Here is a 15,395-nt window from a genome sequence, read left to right on the forward strand (position 1 = left end):
AAATGGAGAAGTTCTTAAGTTCACAACAATGTAACAGAAAATTCACAAATATGCCAAACTTAGAATCAGAGGGCCTACTCAAATACATCTACACTCACACTTAGAATCATTGATTTGTACAACACACATATCTTTGGGGTGTGAAAAGAAAACCACAATAAAACATAAGCAGAATGTTCCACACAGATAGCAACAATGTCTGAGATTCAGACCCATGATGCTGGATCAGTGAGGCATCAACTGTAAGCACTACATCACCGTGCTGCCCTCTATCAGTTCATAATTCTTTTAGTATAATAAGCTGCAGGTCTGCATGAAGAAACCCATGAGCAGTCTGCTCTAAGTTATTCCCTGAAGGATATGTAGCAAACTTAACTCGTAATCAGACAATAGTACACTGCTGTGCTATGATAATATGTCAGTGGAATCTTACTTGCATCTTTATAATAGTTTGTGATGGTGAATTCTGTTAATAAACACATTTACAAAAATGACTGATACAAAAATTGGGATTCCTACCATAGACCTTACCCTGTAGAGTTGCTTCAGGGACTCTCTTCCTCATGTAGTACCTACTTTTTACCTATCATTCTACTGTGCTATGTGAGACATATAGCTCACTCTCATCAGCCTCCAGTTGCTTAGATGAAACAATGAACCCATTTAATAAGAAATATGCACAAATTTGAGCAGAGCCTTTTGCGTCAATTCTACCAGAAAAGAAAATTGACAAGAGAAGAGTTGATGCAATATAAAATTCAGAAGCCTTAAGAAAAAACAGCTGGCTTTAAAAAGAGATGGAAAACAAATGATGATATTTATACCATTTCTGTTGACTAAAAGTTTATTTGATTGGAACAGGTTAATGTATGATAGTCTTACTGGAAAAATACTGCTCCTACGTGCACGAGCCTATCCAAAATGGCCATTTTCAGAATAATATTTTAATGGTTTAGCTCACTTTAAATTAAATATTTGATGGGTAGTTCACTGTTATTGTGACAAGGTAGCTGTGTTTGTACTAAATTACCAATGTTGTGCAGCTTTACGTTTGCTTCATAGAACCATTCTGGCACCAGTGTTTGAAGGTTTTAGTAAAATTTCAAAGCAAAACAATTCACACAAAAATAAAGCAAAATTAATATTAAAGAAAAGAAAAGTTCTTGTTTAAAGAAAGTTCTGTTTAAGGCTTACGTATGTTTGGTCATATAGTCGTACTTTCAAAAGTTCACATCAAAACGGTCAGAAAGCTGTATTCCAGTCTGCTATTTGCAAACCTATCTAACAGTTCATGCTAGCAGTGAGACTATTTCCTAACTGGCTTAATTAACACTCTGTATACTAGTTCACAGTTGCAACCCCTAATAGGAGAAGTAGAAAGAAGAAGAAGAAGATACAGACATAGCTAAGAAAGTTCCATTTTGTATTAACTCACAGGGGTAAAAGACTATACCATATTCTAAATAACTATGAGAAACTGATATTCTATTACTGAAATGAAGCAATTCTAATATTAACATTAAACATTCTAAGACTGGCTCTTACAATGGATTCAAAGACATAATCATGCAACAACACACTCTATCTGTTTTATCAGTATGCGGTTAATTCCAACTGGATTCATATAATTCATTTTAAAAATCCAAACTAAAGATGAATCAGTGTAAAAATTGTTAAAAGTTCTTTAAAAAACATAATAGAACTAGAGCCTCATGCTGGACTGATGTTTGGTTCAGTGCTGGTCTCTGCATTGCACCTATTTATGTTCGGATAGGGGTCTCTCTCCTTGACCCTATATCTATATATATATAATTCTTTTTGTGTTTGAAACGGAAATTACGTATAACCACGTGATATGGAAATTACAAATGAAACGGACATTACGTATGAGCACATGATATGGAAATTGCCTATGAGCACAGAATATATTATAATACAGGAACTAATCACTTCGTTTGTGGACGCCATTTTTATATCGTCTTTACGAATTGTTATTATTTGTGTGAGAGTTATTTTACTGATATTGAAAAGAAGTAAACACAAACACGCCGATCTATGCCATAGAAGTGCGCCCTCTCCCAGCCCTCCTGTCTGGACTACAGCGCTGAGCCGTCCGCCGCCAGGCACGATCTGACAGAGAAGTTTTATTTATTCGTCCACGTGGCTGTTGCGGAAACTGCCACATTGTAACTTTTTTTTAGTTGGCAGTACTTGATAGTAGAAGAGATGAGGAAAACAGCTTTGCGTCTTTCTACTTTTTAACTGAGCCGAGCTGTAAACAATGTGACGAAGCAGTACTCTGTTTGTAAATTGCCCTGCACAACTACTTACTGTCCCTTAAGGTAAGTTTGGGTCACTAAAACCCGACAACATTCAAGCTTGCTTTTGTGATTAATTATTTTAACAAGTAAATCACAGGCATGTAGTGCAAGGTTGTCAGGCAAAAATTTGGACGATCACATAGAAAATGTAATTTCTATACCACAGCGGTCATGTAGCGCCTTTCACAAGGGATCTACTACTTACCTGTTGTGTTATAGTGCCTTTAAAATGTAGTTTACCCAAAACCACTCCAGCAGTGCTCAATGTATCTTTACTTCTTAAATGTTAATGTTTTACTGTTTAATAACTTATAGACTACATTTTATTTTTTTTTCCCTGCACTCAGTGAGCGAAGCCACTGGGTAATTAATTAGTTTTTATAAAATGGTTCAATAAGTAGATAATCAGTTTGTGGAAAGTCCATTTGCACCTACAATTGATTGCAACTTTCAGTTAATTTTCTCTAAAATATTGCTTACAGCTCATTCCACGAGGAAAGTTTAATTGCTTATGTTATAGTTAGTCCTATGGGAAGAAATTTTAATTTTTATATTATAGCGCTGGGCTGGCAACCTGCCCGGGGTTTGTTTCCTGCCTTGTACCCTGTGTTGGCTGGGATTGGCTCCAGCAGACCCCTGTGACCCTGCAGTTAGGATATAGCGGGTTGGATAATGGATGGATGGATATTATAGCACTTCAAGAGATTAAATTCAATTTAAGAATATTCTTAAGTTCACAACAATGTAATGTCTGTGTCTCTCCATGCAGCATCTTCAGTTGACCCCGTTTCAATGACATTTTAGCATCGTTGGTTAATTTGACAAATTAAGCACCCATTTACACACATTCACAAAAACAAATCAAAAAAAGGAATTAAAAGATGCAATTTTAAAGAGAATACTACAAGCAGATATCAGAACTTAGGCTATAAATCCTAAATAGGCAGTTACCTTTAAAATGTCTTCTGCTACTGCATTGCATGCTTCAGATTTTTGTGCTCTGTGACATTCATCTTTTCTTTAGTACTGCCATTACTAGATCTTTAAAATGCTTTGTGAGGATTCTAAGAACTATGATTTGTTGATTGATTGATGGCTAATTTTCCCAAGCTCTTATTACAGCCATAGAAGAAATTAATCATTTATATTCACTCAGTTATATGTACTTTCATATGGTTCTAGGAACACTGTGAAGGTAATTTTTAAATAACACACCACTTGAAATATGCTGTAGTTGTGCAGTTATCTTTATTAACAGAACTTATGAAAAGGATTTCAGATGAAAGTTCAAGCCTCAAATAAAGCAATCTCTGTCACTGCCACAATGTCCATCACTTATAGAATTGTGCCAGAACATAATTCTTGCCCTCCTTCTCCATTGTAGAAGCACTCTATCACACCTTCATCACTTCTCTGCGAGATTGCTCGTATTAACTTTTCATTGGCTTTCCCGCTCAAAGTATACCCTGGTTGCTACATGTTTAAAATGCTACTGCCAGAGTTTAGGCATTGCCTGAAATGTAGTAAACAAATCACGTACTGTATCAACTAGTTCAGCTACACTGACTTCATATCATTCTATGTTCACAATTCTCATGTTGGCTTACTAAACTGTTCATTTCAACACACCTTTTCATTATTGTTTGCATTATAACAAGAAGCCAGGAAACCGGAGATCTTCCAATGCAACTCTAATTGAATGTTTACTTAGCTATGAAGCTAATACTCTCAGGAAGCTTTCACCTACATCTTCTCTCTAGCATTTTAAGTGACTGAACATTCAGCTATATTCTCTTAGCACTAAAATTCCTGAAGCCTACAAAAAAACTTGCAATCCCAGTCCACCTTAAATCCCTTCACACCTCTACCATCAGCGTCTTTTGTTTTGTAAATGTGTCGATCAGCACAAGCAGCAAGCAGCCTGCTGTCCCATCCTCTGCCTTGACGGAGCTCAGCTCGCGGGAAAAAAGTTCTCCCAGCTCAAGCCAAGGGTCCTTTTCTGTGTGTTGGGTGCCTGGAGTTGTATAAGGTAAATAATACAGTATATCATTATTTGGAATACATGCATTTCATGTGTGTTCTGTGTCTACAAAGATCTGGGTAAGTGTAGAATGAAAGGAAATGTAAAAAATGCAACAAATGCTGAACACATACCTAAAGCAGAAACTTTTTCCATGTTATACTAATAATGATGAGAACTTTATAATGTGTGAAGACTTTAGTCCAAATATCAAATAAACATGTGCACTTTTATTCAAGACTATAACTGAAGAAAAAAAAGCATTCGATTTACATGTGGCTATCAATGAGTTAAAAACTCAAGCTCAAATGTCAATTGACAGGGAATTTACACATATTCTTGAATTGTGCAGAGGTAAGAACTGCTGCTTTATAACCCAAAGATCCCGGGTTCAAGACCGGGCACTCCATGATTTGAGTAGTGAGCTGCTATTATTATTATTATTATTATTATTTCTACAATATAATAAAAACATTAATTTGATTTGAGTCTGTAACACCTGGTGTAAGCTTTGGCTACTTGTAAAAGTTAGCGCTTGTTTTTTTATTATTCAGTTTTATTCTTGGATCTAAACACTAGCGTGGCGAATTGCAGTGTTGCATTGCATTACAGCAGTCTATTAGCCAGCGAAAGCGCTGTGAAGAAGATGTCTGTTGCTATGGTCCTGCCTTTGTCCAGTCTGATAGCAGTCACGGGATATCGTATCTTTGTTTGCCGGTACAGCTACAGCGCTGCTCTTGTGAAAAGAATGGAGATAAATGTCATCAACTCAAAGAGGGAGAGGCAAGTTCAATGCACCATGTGACCGTCACTGAGAGAATAAAACTGAATAATAAAACAACAAGCGCTAACTTTTGCATGTAGCCAAAAATTACATTGGGCGTTACAGATTCAAATCAAATGTATGTTTTTATTATATTGCAGAAGTAATAATATTAATAATAATAATAGCAGCTCACTACTCAAAACACGGAGCGCCCGGGTTGTAAGGCAGCAGACACAGATATCTTAAAATGACATCCTCTTCACTTTCAGTACGAGAAATTACAACTTTATTTACGCAACAAATTTTAAACAACAAGCATTTGACCAACATGTTTTGCATCAATAAAAGCCAAAGGGTAAAATAATTAAAGAAAACAGAAACAGAAATACTAACATAAAAGAAATAACTTGGGTGCTTTCAGTGGTGTGTTGTGGGTCATTATCCTGTTGGAACATCCATTACCTGAGACTGAGGCAGAACTTTCTGCCACTGGGCAGTACGATTCCCTCCAGAATGTCTCAATAGTCTTTAGATTGCATTGTTCCCTGCACAGACTCAAGGTTCCCTGTGTCAGATGCAGCAAAGCAGCCTCAAATCATAATCAAGCCTCTTCCATGTTTCACAGTAGGTATGTTGTTCTTTTCTTTGAAAGCCTAATTTTTTTCATCCGTGGACATAGAGCTGACGTGACATGGCAAAAAGCTCCAGTTTTGTCTCATCTGTCCAAAGGACATTCTCGAAGAAACATTGTGGTTTGTCAATATGCATCTTATCAAATTCCAGGCTGGCTGTCACTCAAAAAGAGATGCATGGTGCGATCAGATATTGATGGACTCTGATTCTTCTATTTCAGCTTGCATCTCTTTGGAAGTTGTCTTTGGCTTTTTTTTACCATTCTCACTATCCTGCTTCCCATTTTGGGGTTGATTTTCCTCTTGTGGCCACGTCCAGTGAGGTTAAGTATAGTCCCATGGACTTTAAATTGCTTAATACTGCAACTGTTGTCACAGGAACATCATGCTGCTTCTAGATGGTCTTATAGCCTTGGCCTTTAACACAGCTGTCTATAATTTCCGTTCTGATCTCCTCAGACAACTCCCTCCTTTGCTTTCTCTGGCACATGTTCAGTGTGGGACACACGATGACACCAAACAGCAGAATAACCTTTTATCTCCATTTAAATAGGATAAATGACTGATTGCACGAATGAGACATGTATGATACTGCTTAATAAAAACAGCTAGTTTGTAAAATCATTCTAATCAAATAATTGTCCCTAGTGTGTGCTTGGTGTGTGTGTGTGTGTGTGTGTGTGTGTGCCCTGTCCGGGATTTGCTCCTGCCGTGCGCCCTGTGTTGGCTGAGATTGGCTCCAGCAGACCCCCATGACCCTCTGTTAGGATATAGCGGGTTGGACAATGACTGACTGACTGACTGACTGACTTTTCTAGGGGTGATAACAAATGTATCCAGGCCATTTTAGAAAATCTTTGTAGAATAAGCAATACTTTATCTCTTTTCACACTTGCTTTGCTGGATGGCATATCAAAGACATGCAGGGATACAGGGGACAATTGCTTTTCATTTAATCACTTTTCAGGAGGCAGAGAGGACTTTTTCAGTGAGCTGTAAGGGCATCAACAAATTTGTCAATAGCTGTATTGGTTGAAGAGAACACACAAGAGAATAAAAGCCATACATCTATAAAATTAAACAGACTAAAACAGCAAAGGTTAAATATAAACTGTTCAACATGATCTAAAAGCAAGCAAACAATAAAATTTTAATTTTTTACTCTTGGAGGGCAAAACGTATAACAAAAGGCAGGCTGTTCCAGAGCCTAGAGGCTATTACCATATCATGGTCAGACTTAAGCCCCAAATAGATAGTAATAATTTGTCAGAGAAACTAAGAAACCTAGAAGATGTTAAGAGGAACCTAGAAGAGGAACAAGTTAAGAAGCAGCTGAGCCATGTTAAGCTTTAAAAACAAAATAGCAAAATCTTAAAATCCATCCTATTCTTAAAGTGAGCCAATGAAGAGAAGCCAAGACGAGTAAAATTTGATCTCTTTTTGATGCCAGTCAGCATCAGCCTTCTGGAAAAATTATAAACAAGACAAACACATGTCAAATTCCAGCATAAAGACAGCAGTAGCCTAGGTGAGACAAAGTAAGCATGAATAAGTGTTTGCCAAAAAGAATAATCTCTGAATTTAGCTGAAGAAAATTTAATGCCATCCAACATTTAACTGTCTTAAGGCAATTAAAAATAATCCTCAAGTTTCAAAGGAATGTGGGTCTGGGTATAATCTGGGGGGGGATGGGGTGCATATACTGTACAAAACAAAATGAACAGGTGCCACAAGAGACCCTTGAGGTACCCTGTAGGTAAGAGAGATTGCAGGAAATGAGTATGCAAAATTCACAGTGAAGGTGCTGCTCTTAATGTAGCCCCAAATACTAACCCCATGTTGAAGGTGATCGGCTATATCAAAGGCTGCATTAAGATCTAGCAGAATCAAATGGCACACTTCCCAGAGTCAACAGTCAGCAACAGGTTTTTGTAACTTTCACACAGGCAGATTCCACAGTAAAAAAAAGTTCTGAATTCGGACTGAAACACATGAAGAGAACTGTTCTAATCCAGAAAGTGCGGAAGCTGAGGAAAACAACATTTTTGAGGACTCTTGAAAGAAATGGTAATTTCAAGACAGGATAAAAATTAGTAAAGAAGAATTAATGTTATTTCATTTTCTGTCTGCTCCAGGCGGTAAAATTGTAGCCCTAACAAAAAAGAATAAAACTGCAGATTTACAGCCTTAAGTGGATTCTACTTTCTTCACAGGGATGAGTGCTATTTGGCATGGTGAGTTAACAATGCCTTCAGAATAAAGAAAAATACACAAAATACGCAAAATTAGAGAAAATAACTTTATAGATATATGGAATACCTTATGAAATAAGATCAGATATACACTTGAGTCACACGAGTAAAAGTATAGCATCATACAAAGAAGCAGGACATGGCAACACTAATTCAAAAAGTGCAAGATATGTGGAAAGAAGCATGGCTGAATAGAAGAGAACTCCTATTAATGGTGAAGCCACTTGGATTAGACAGACACATACTAACATGCTTGATTTCATACTTGATTATTGAAATAGCTCTGGATGGAAAAATATTAAAAATCTAAGCATTAATGTGTCACAACATTTTTTTGTTAAATAAGAGAAGCAAAATTCCTTATGATCGTTTAGGCATGAAGCTATCATTCAGCCATTAAAGCATGGTTAAAGCCATGGATATCACAAGCACAGCTACATAAACTAGAACAGCTTTAATCTTTTGAAAAGACATGAACAATTCAAAATTGCTAGCATATCCTTATTTCAACACAAACAAGACAGATTAAAACAAAGTTGATAACACTTTATTGAAGCTGGTACAGTCATCATTTTTTAACATCTGCAGACTCTGGAAAATGATGACGCTTTTGATCTGACTTGTTTGTCAGAAAGATAGCTTTTTTATTGTTATTTCCTTTGCTAAATTTAGGCTGCCTGTGCTCAGCCATATATGCTGCAAACAGCAGCACCCATTGAGGGATAAAAAAAAAGAACAGGTCAGCGAGATGCTATTAATAGTGTCATATTGATTAACTGACATAAAAAGATTGTGAACTAAGTCATTATATTGATACCTATAATAATAAAGTACCTTGCTCTCTTCAGAAATTAGGTCAAAACTGATGTGTAACTCTCAAAGAAGCGTAACACAGCATCTCTCAACTAAAGAAGAAACTAAGAATGTTGAAATTAGAGGCAGCTGCAAGAATGGAATCATGAAATCACTAATAAAGGACTGGTGCTCCATCCTGGGTTGGACCTGCCTCCCACCAAATGCTGCCTGGATAGGCTCTGGCTAACCACAACCTTTATATGTATTTGTTTGTTTATTAGATTTATGAAATAACATTACAGTAAATACCAGAACATTATGTACAGTAAACATTACGCTTTGTACCAGGTTCAACTTCCCTCTATCTGGAGTTCAATAAAACCAAATAACACTGTCTGAAGTAGTCAATTGAAGATCCTGAATCATTGAAAAGGTTGATAGAGATGCAACATTTTACTTAACCTTAAAACTGAATAAACCAGATTCACTTTATGGGCGGACAGTTATCGTAATGATATATTTCTACTCAACAGACCCTGCCACAACCATGTAGAGTAAGGGAATTTAGTATTACTCATAGTATGATACAAAAGAGTGTACAAATTCCCCCAAAAAAACATGAGCAGCTGCAGTATAGAAATCTGCACAAGCACTTTTATACAAGGCAGAATAAATCACAATCTTCGAACAAATCTTTCGCCATGTCCTAACACTATTCTGGTTTACTGTTATATTCTCTAAAAACATCTTCTTCTCCTTCTTTCACCATTTATATGCCACTAAACCAAGTATTTGCAACAAGCTTTCTAAGCTTTAAACATAGGATATGGGTGACTCTAGTTGCACTAAAAGTTTGTTGCTGCTTTAATGTGGTGCCTGGACATCACTGCAAACGTTACTTCTACCTTCATTATTTAAGACAGTTGCTACCAATTGTATACCACTCTTTCATTTTACAGGATCCCTATGAGCCACTGGTATTAAAGTAACCTCCAAAATTGAATTTTAACTTGGTAATATGGCAGGAGAGCAAGAGTACAGATAAAAGGTGAATGCTCCACATGGTCATCATCACTGGAGTCCCGAAGGGGTCTGCTGTTGGACTGCTACTTTTTCTAATTTATACTAATGGCATAGATTTAGTAAGTTTTGGGAAAAAAAAGAGGAATAGCAGAGAATGAGAAGTCAGCAGAAATAATTCAAAAAAACAATCTTCAAAACTGGGTAAAAGTTTGGAAAATGCAATTTAATGTAGAAAAATGCAGCAATCTACATGTAGACAAAAGGAAAGTTAATTATAAGTACAAAACAGAAGACACTGTCCAACAGAAGAAACCCCCAGTCCAATGACTGTGATCGATTCACCATGGCCACCCACTCCGACAATCTAAATGTTAAATTCAAGGGGGACCACTCACTCTCCTACTTGAAACAAAGCAATATATTCACCAAGGGGAAACACCCTCTTTCACCCACCATTTCCAAAGACGATCGTGAGCTATTCACCAAACTGGTTTACGAATAAACTTCCATCAAAAAAAAAAAAACTGGGTTGCAGCCCCATAAAGTTTGTGAAACATTGTTCTAAATAAATGTTGAATATAAATCAAGGAATGTTATACTCAGATTATAGAGTGCACTAATGAGACATGCATCAGGAGCATTGTGTGCATTTCTGATGTCCACGCTACAAGAAATGCATAACATAATAGTTGTGAAGCGGAGAGCAACCAGGTGCATTTCAGGGCATATGGTCATGTCCTACTCTGACTGACTCAGAGAATTAAACCTGCGTAGTCTCAAGCAGAGAAGGCTGTGTGGGGACCTAATCTAAGTATGTAAAATCCTCAAAAGTGTCAATAAAGCAGATTCAACCAAATTCTTTCAAGTAAATGGCAGTTCACATAAGTGGAAATTAAGGAGAAGTGCATTTAAAACTGTTAAGCCAGAAAAAAACTTCCTAACAGAAAGAGAAGTGGGACTCTGGGAGAAACCAAAGTCCTCAATTCCATAGTTAGTACACAGTGAAATACCTTAGCATGCTCTCTGGTGATCTCTTATTGTCCCAGGTGTCCTGCTAGAGAACATCCTTCACAGGTATCAGTCATCTCTTCTATACTTTATAAGTTTCGTTTTGGGTCTGGAAACCTGGACTTTGGACTGCAGTCGCACATTGTAAGCATAACATATTGCCCTCCTTGTATTCCCTTAAAATTTGAGTCAACTCTGAAAGTCGGTAGATATTAAGGCTTAGTAGATAAATAACTGGACTTTAAACTACAAGGCTGCATCTTTAGCCCCCCAAGTCTGGCATATAGTATCTCTGTTCTATTTACAGATATAGATAGGATAATTATGGAACTATAGCTGTATACCTCCAAACTGCATTAGGATAACCTTCATTATATATTACAAATATTCTCCCATCCTTTTTTAAATGCAGTTCATCCAATTCAAGGTCATGGGAGCAAACCTGAATTAGGTGCCAGTCCTTTGTGGTAAAACTAAGACACACTCCCATTTACTGACATGGGATCACTTTAGAAACGTACATTAATGTGACATCCATGTCTTTAGGGGTATGTGGAGAAAAAGCACCCAGATATACAGTAAGGGGAATGTTAAACTTTCACACCGATAGTGCCCAGTCTACATTATGTGTGATGCAGCAGTGCCACTTTATTATAATTTTTAAAAGCATGACTAACTTGACTGGCTGCTTTTTTTGGAAACTGTTAATTTGACATACCCTGTGATATAACTCAACAGTAAATAGTTATGGTAAATTTGAAACTTGCCATCAGTCTCATGGGGATCAAACATAACACAAAAGTGGGATAAGACAATAATTGGCAGTCTCAAATAATTCCATGTGAGTTCATCTAATTCCAAGTAAACCCTTCATGTTTGATAACCTTAATACATCTACTACACATGATTAACTCAAAAGGACTCTGAGCTAATGAACAGGTGATATACAGTATAAAAATACCTATGCAAGAGTCAAAAGCAAAAAGGAAGGTAGGAAGCAAAAACTATAATGAACACTTCTTTGATTAAAATAAATAGGTTAAATTACTATTGAAATTATAAATATCAGTCTGCCAGCTACAATGTTCAAGTCTGGTGAATAGCAGATAAAAACGTACAAAATAATAAGGTTTGTAAAAGAAGCGTTGTCTAAGCAACCAGCTGCATTATATTCTTGCAATGGCCTTGTGATAACAAAGGAGCTGTCACATATGCAAATATTCCACGGCTTTGCTTTTAAAGTTCACTGGAACAGGCTATGGAGGCCATATCTGCTATATTTTAAATACTTTGAGTTTGTTAACTAATAAATGTTTAACATAGAAACTGCTACAGAGACTTACCTATTTTTGAAAAAAAAAATACAACAGGACCTTACTAAGAAAATGTTTGCAAAATAATTTTAGTAAGCTACTGATAAAGATAACGTTAAATTTGATTTCAGCATTAACACATTTTATTCTGACAGAGAACTGCAGATTTATTTAACATCTGGGAACCAGAAGTTCTTTAAACTCTCTCTTATACCTTAAAATCATTTATCAGCAGTTAAGGTATTTTTCTCCTAAGAAATGTAGGGCACATCTCTATCACATGTTTAACCAACCAGTATATGTGGGGAGAAGAAATAAAATGATGGTGTATACTTGAAAATCAGTTGTTTTTTTTCATATAGAATCTTTTAAGAAAACCTGTTTTAAGTTTAAAACAAATTGGAAAATTTTCTGCACCAAAGCAAATACAGTAATCTCACGCTTTCAATGATTCCTTAAATCAAACCAGCAACTAAAAGAAATTACAGTAGTAATGATAATCCAATGGCCATTACAAAGATGAGTAAGTAAAATGGTTAACTTTACTTATAACTATGTCATGCACAATAAGGTTCTTGGCTCGACAGAGGCAAGTGACAGCACACCATCTTGTTCGGGAGTGGCAATAGTAACTGTCCATTTTTCTTCCACCAACAGTTGCGAGAAGACACTTCGTGAGGGCACCTTACCCTGCCCACAGCACCCAGAGCAGGCCCCATTCCTTCTATTTGGGGCTCTACAAAGCCAGATGGCCCCAGAAGGAGGCTTTTTAGTTTGGACAAGAAACTCGACCAAGACAGAGCTCCCATCTGATTCCTTACTAAACAGAATTTCATATTGGGCTAGAGTGGCTGCATTATGCCATCATGCACTTTTTGTTTTGGTTATAGATCAAACAGGGTCACACAGGTGGTGCTCCAGTTCTCACTGCTGGAGTCTAGTGGTCTGTCACCCCAGTCATACTGTCTCATCAGCAAGTGGCACTGACAGGTTTAGGTCTGACATCTTTTAAAAATTTACTAATGTGAGAGGCCTTTAATTTATTTGTTAGCATATCCCAAGCAAAATAGATTTAAAAAGAGAGAGAGGGACAGCTACTGCGGTGGGTTGGCACCCTGCCCGGGATTGGTTCCCTGCCTTGTGCCCTGTGTTGGCTGGGATTGGCTCCAGCAGGCCCCCGTGACCCTGTGTTCGGATTCAGCGGGTTGGAAGATGGATGGATGGATGGAGAGGGACAGCTAAGAATGACAGGAATTATGGTTTACATAGGGATTTGATCTAGTGAGGCATCTGTGCAAATTAAAGTGAAAATATTTTCATCTTCACTTAGAATATATTATATTATACATTACAGTGTATTTATTCTTAAATAAATCATTTAATGTACAGTAGGTGGGTGGAGGATGTTGTGTTGGGGTGCAGAAAGAATGACCTGCAGCTCAACCACCTATAAGACACAAGTGTTGGTAGTGGTGGTCTTCCAGCATACAGTACCAAAGAGCCTCTGAGACCAGTTATCATTCAGGGGGAGGATGTGGAAGTAGTCCAGAACTACATATATTTGGGGGACCATATGAAATGCAAACTGGACTGTTCTGACCACACAATAGTGCTGTGCAAGAATAGCCAAAGCAGTCTCTTTACTTTCTGAGGTTTTACGACTTTTGCAGCAAATTGCTGGAAATGTTTTACCAGTCCAATGTAGCCACTGTGTTCTCCTAAGCAGTGTTCTCCTGAGGAAGGGACAGTTGGTCCCCAAATGTGTAGGCTATTCTACTCTGTGGTGGGCTTCTTCACTAACTCCAAAAAGTATGAAATCCCAGAGGAATTATTCGGTGTTTTGAGTGTCTACCTTCTACATGCCCAGAATCAAACACCTCTGAATATGAACCATAATGAGATGGACTTCTCCTACTTGCTTCAATTTTGTCCGGGAATTTAAAACAAATGACATGAAACTAAATGACTGCTTGTTTAATTGTTCATCTATATAATTGTGAACAGAACTGTTGCATTGTTCAGCATTTTTGGTGTTCTGCTTTAATCTTATATCTCTTTGGTAGCATCTTTTTAGTATTTGGGAGTAGGCAACTTTTTTTAAAGAAGTGGTTGTTATTGTGGTCATTAAGTTCAGGTGATGCAAAACTCCTGAAGTAATTTATCGGTAAGGCCAACTGCGTCACAGGACTAACTGCTAACATTCTGGAGACTGTTGTGGAAAGAGGAGAGTGGCAAAATTGGATGATGTCATTAAAAATTCTGCCCATCCACTCGAAAGGCTTCTTTCTTGAGATACTTTTAGCCACAGGCTCATACCTCCATGTTGTTATAAGAATCGCCTCTGGGGAACTTTTCTGCCTGCAGCCATTAGACAGCTCAATATATCCCCCTGAAATCCCTTCATTCATTCCAGCCAGTAGCCATAGGAAGATAATACAGACTTCAATTTATTGTTTTGTTTTTGTTTATCATAATATTTATTGTACTATATGTTTTTATTCTATTGTCTTATATTGCACTTTGTGTTGACGTTTGTGTATTTTTATGTATTTTAATATGTTGCAGTATACAATTGAATTTTCCCTTGAAGATTAATAAAGTACATCTAATCTAATATTATACATTTATATTATAATTTATAATGACTGAAAAAGGTGGTATTGCACTAACTCAATGAAAAGCAGCCTTTAGGTTCAAAAAGTGATCTGTAAAAACTAAAGGACCTTTAAATGGGGGACATGCATACATATTATACATACATACAGACATATATAAATAAACAAACAATCAAACAGTGGGCAGATTTAAGACTGACATAAATAAATAAATAAATAAATAAATAAATAAATAAATAAATAAATAAATAAATATTCAAAAAGTGGGCAGATTTGAAACTGAAATCAAGAAAAAAAGGAGTACAACTTTTGCAGTTTATTTAATTAGCAACTCTAACATTACGTGATATTACTACTACCACCACCATTGTAATAAAATTTTATTATACTTAAAAAATGAAATGAATAATTACAGTTCTTGATTGCCATAAAATGACATCACTTGCTTTTTGTTCATTTCAGAAGTAATACTACATTACAAACAGGGCCAGTGGAGGCCCCTAGGCTGGAGGCATTTTTGGAGCACTACACACACAAGATACTGGAAGTGCACATCAACCTCAAGGTCTTGGAGTTCCACAGAGTAGAGTAAATGGTGACTACGTGTTCTTAGATTGGCAAAAATCTGAAGAACAGAAAAATATGGGCTT

At 36.8% G+C, this 15,395-nt stretch overlaps 1 protein-coding gene across 1 annotated transcript in view; it reads right to left on the reverse strand.

The window, feature by feature from the left end:
- Positions 1-15,395, reverse strand: part of magi2a (membrane associated guanylate kinase, WW and PDZ domain containing 2a) — a 1,178,725-nt gene that overhangs the window by 994,177 nt on the left and 169,153 nt on the right. The gene's annotated exons all lie outside the window — the stretch shown is intronic.

Source organism: Erpetoichthys calabaricus, chromosome 1 (assembly GCF_900747795.2).
Source record: "Erpetoichthys calabaricus chromosome 1, fErpCal1.3, whole genome shotgun sequence".
Taxonomy (NCBI): Eukaryota; Metazoa; Chordata; class Cladistia; order Polypteriformes; family Polypteridae; genus Erpetoichthys; species Erpetoichthys calabaricus.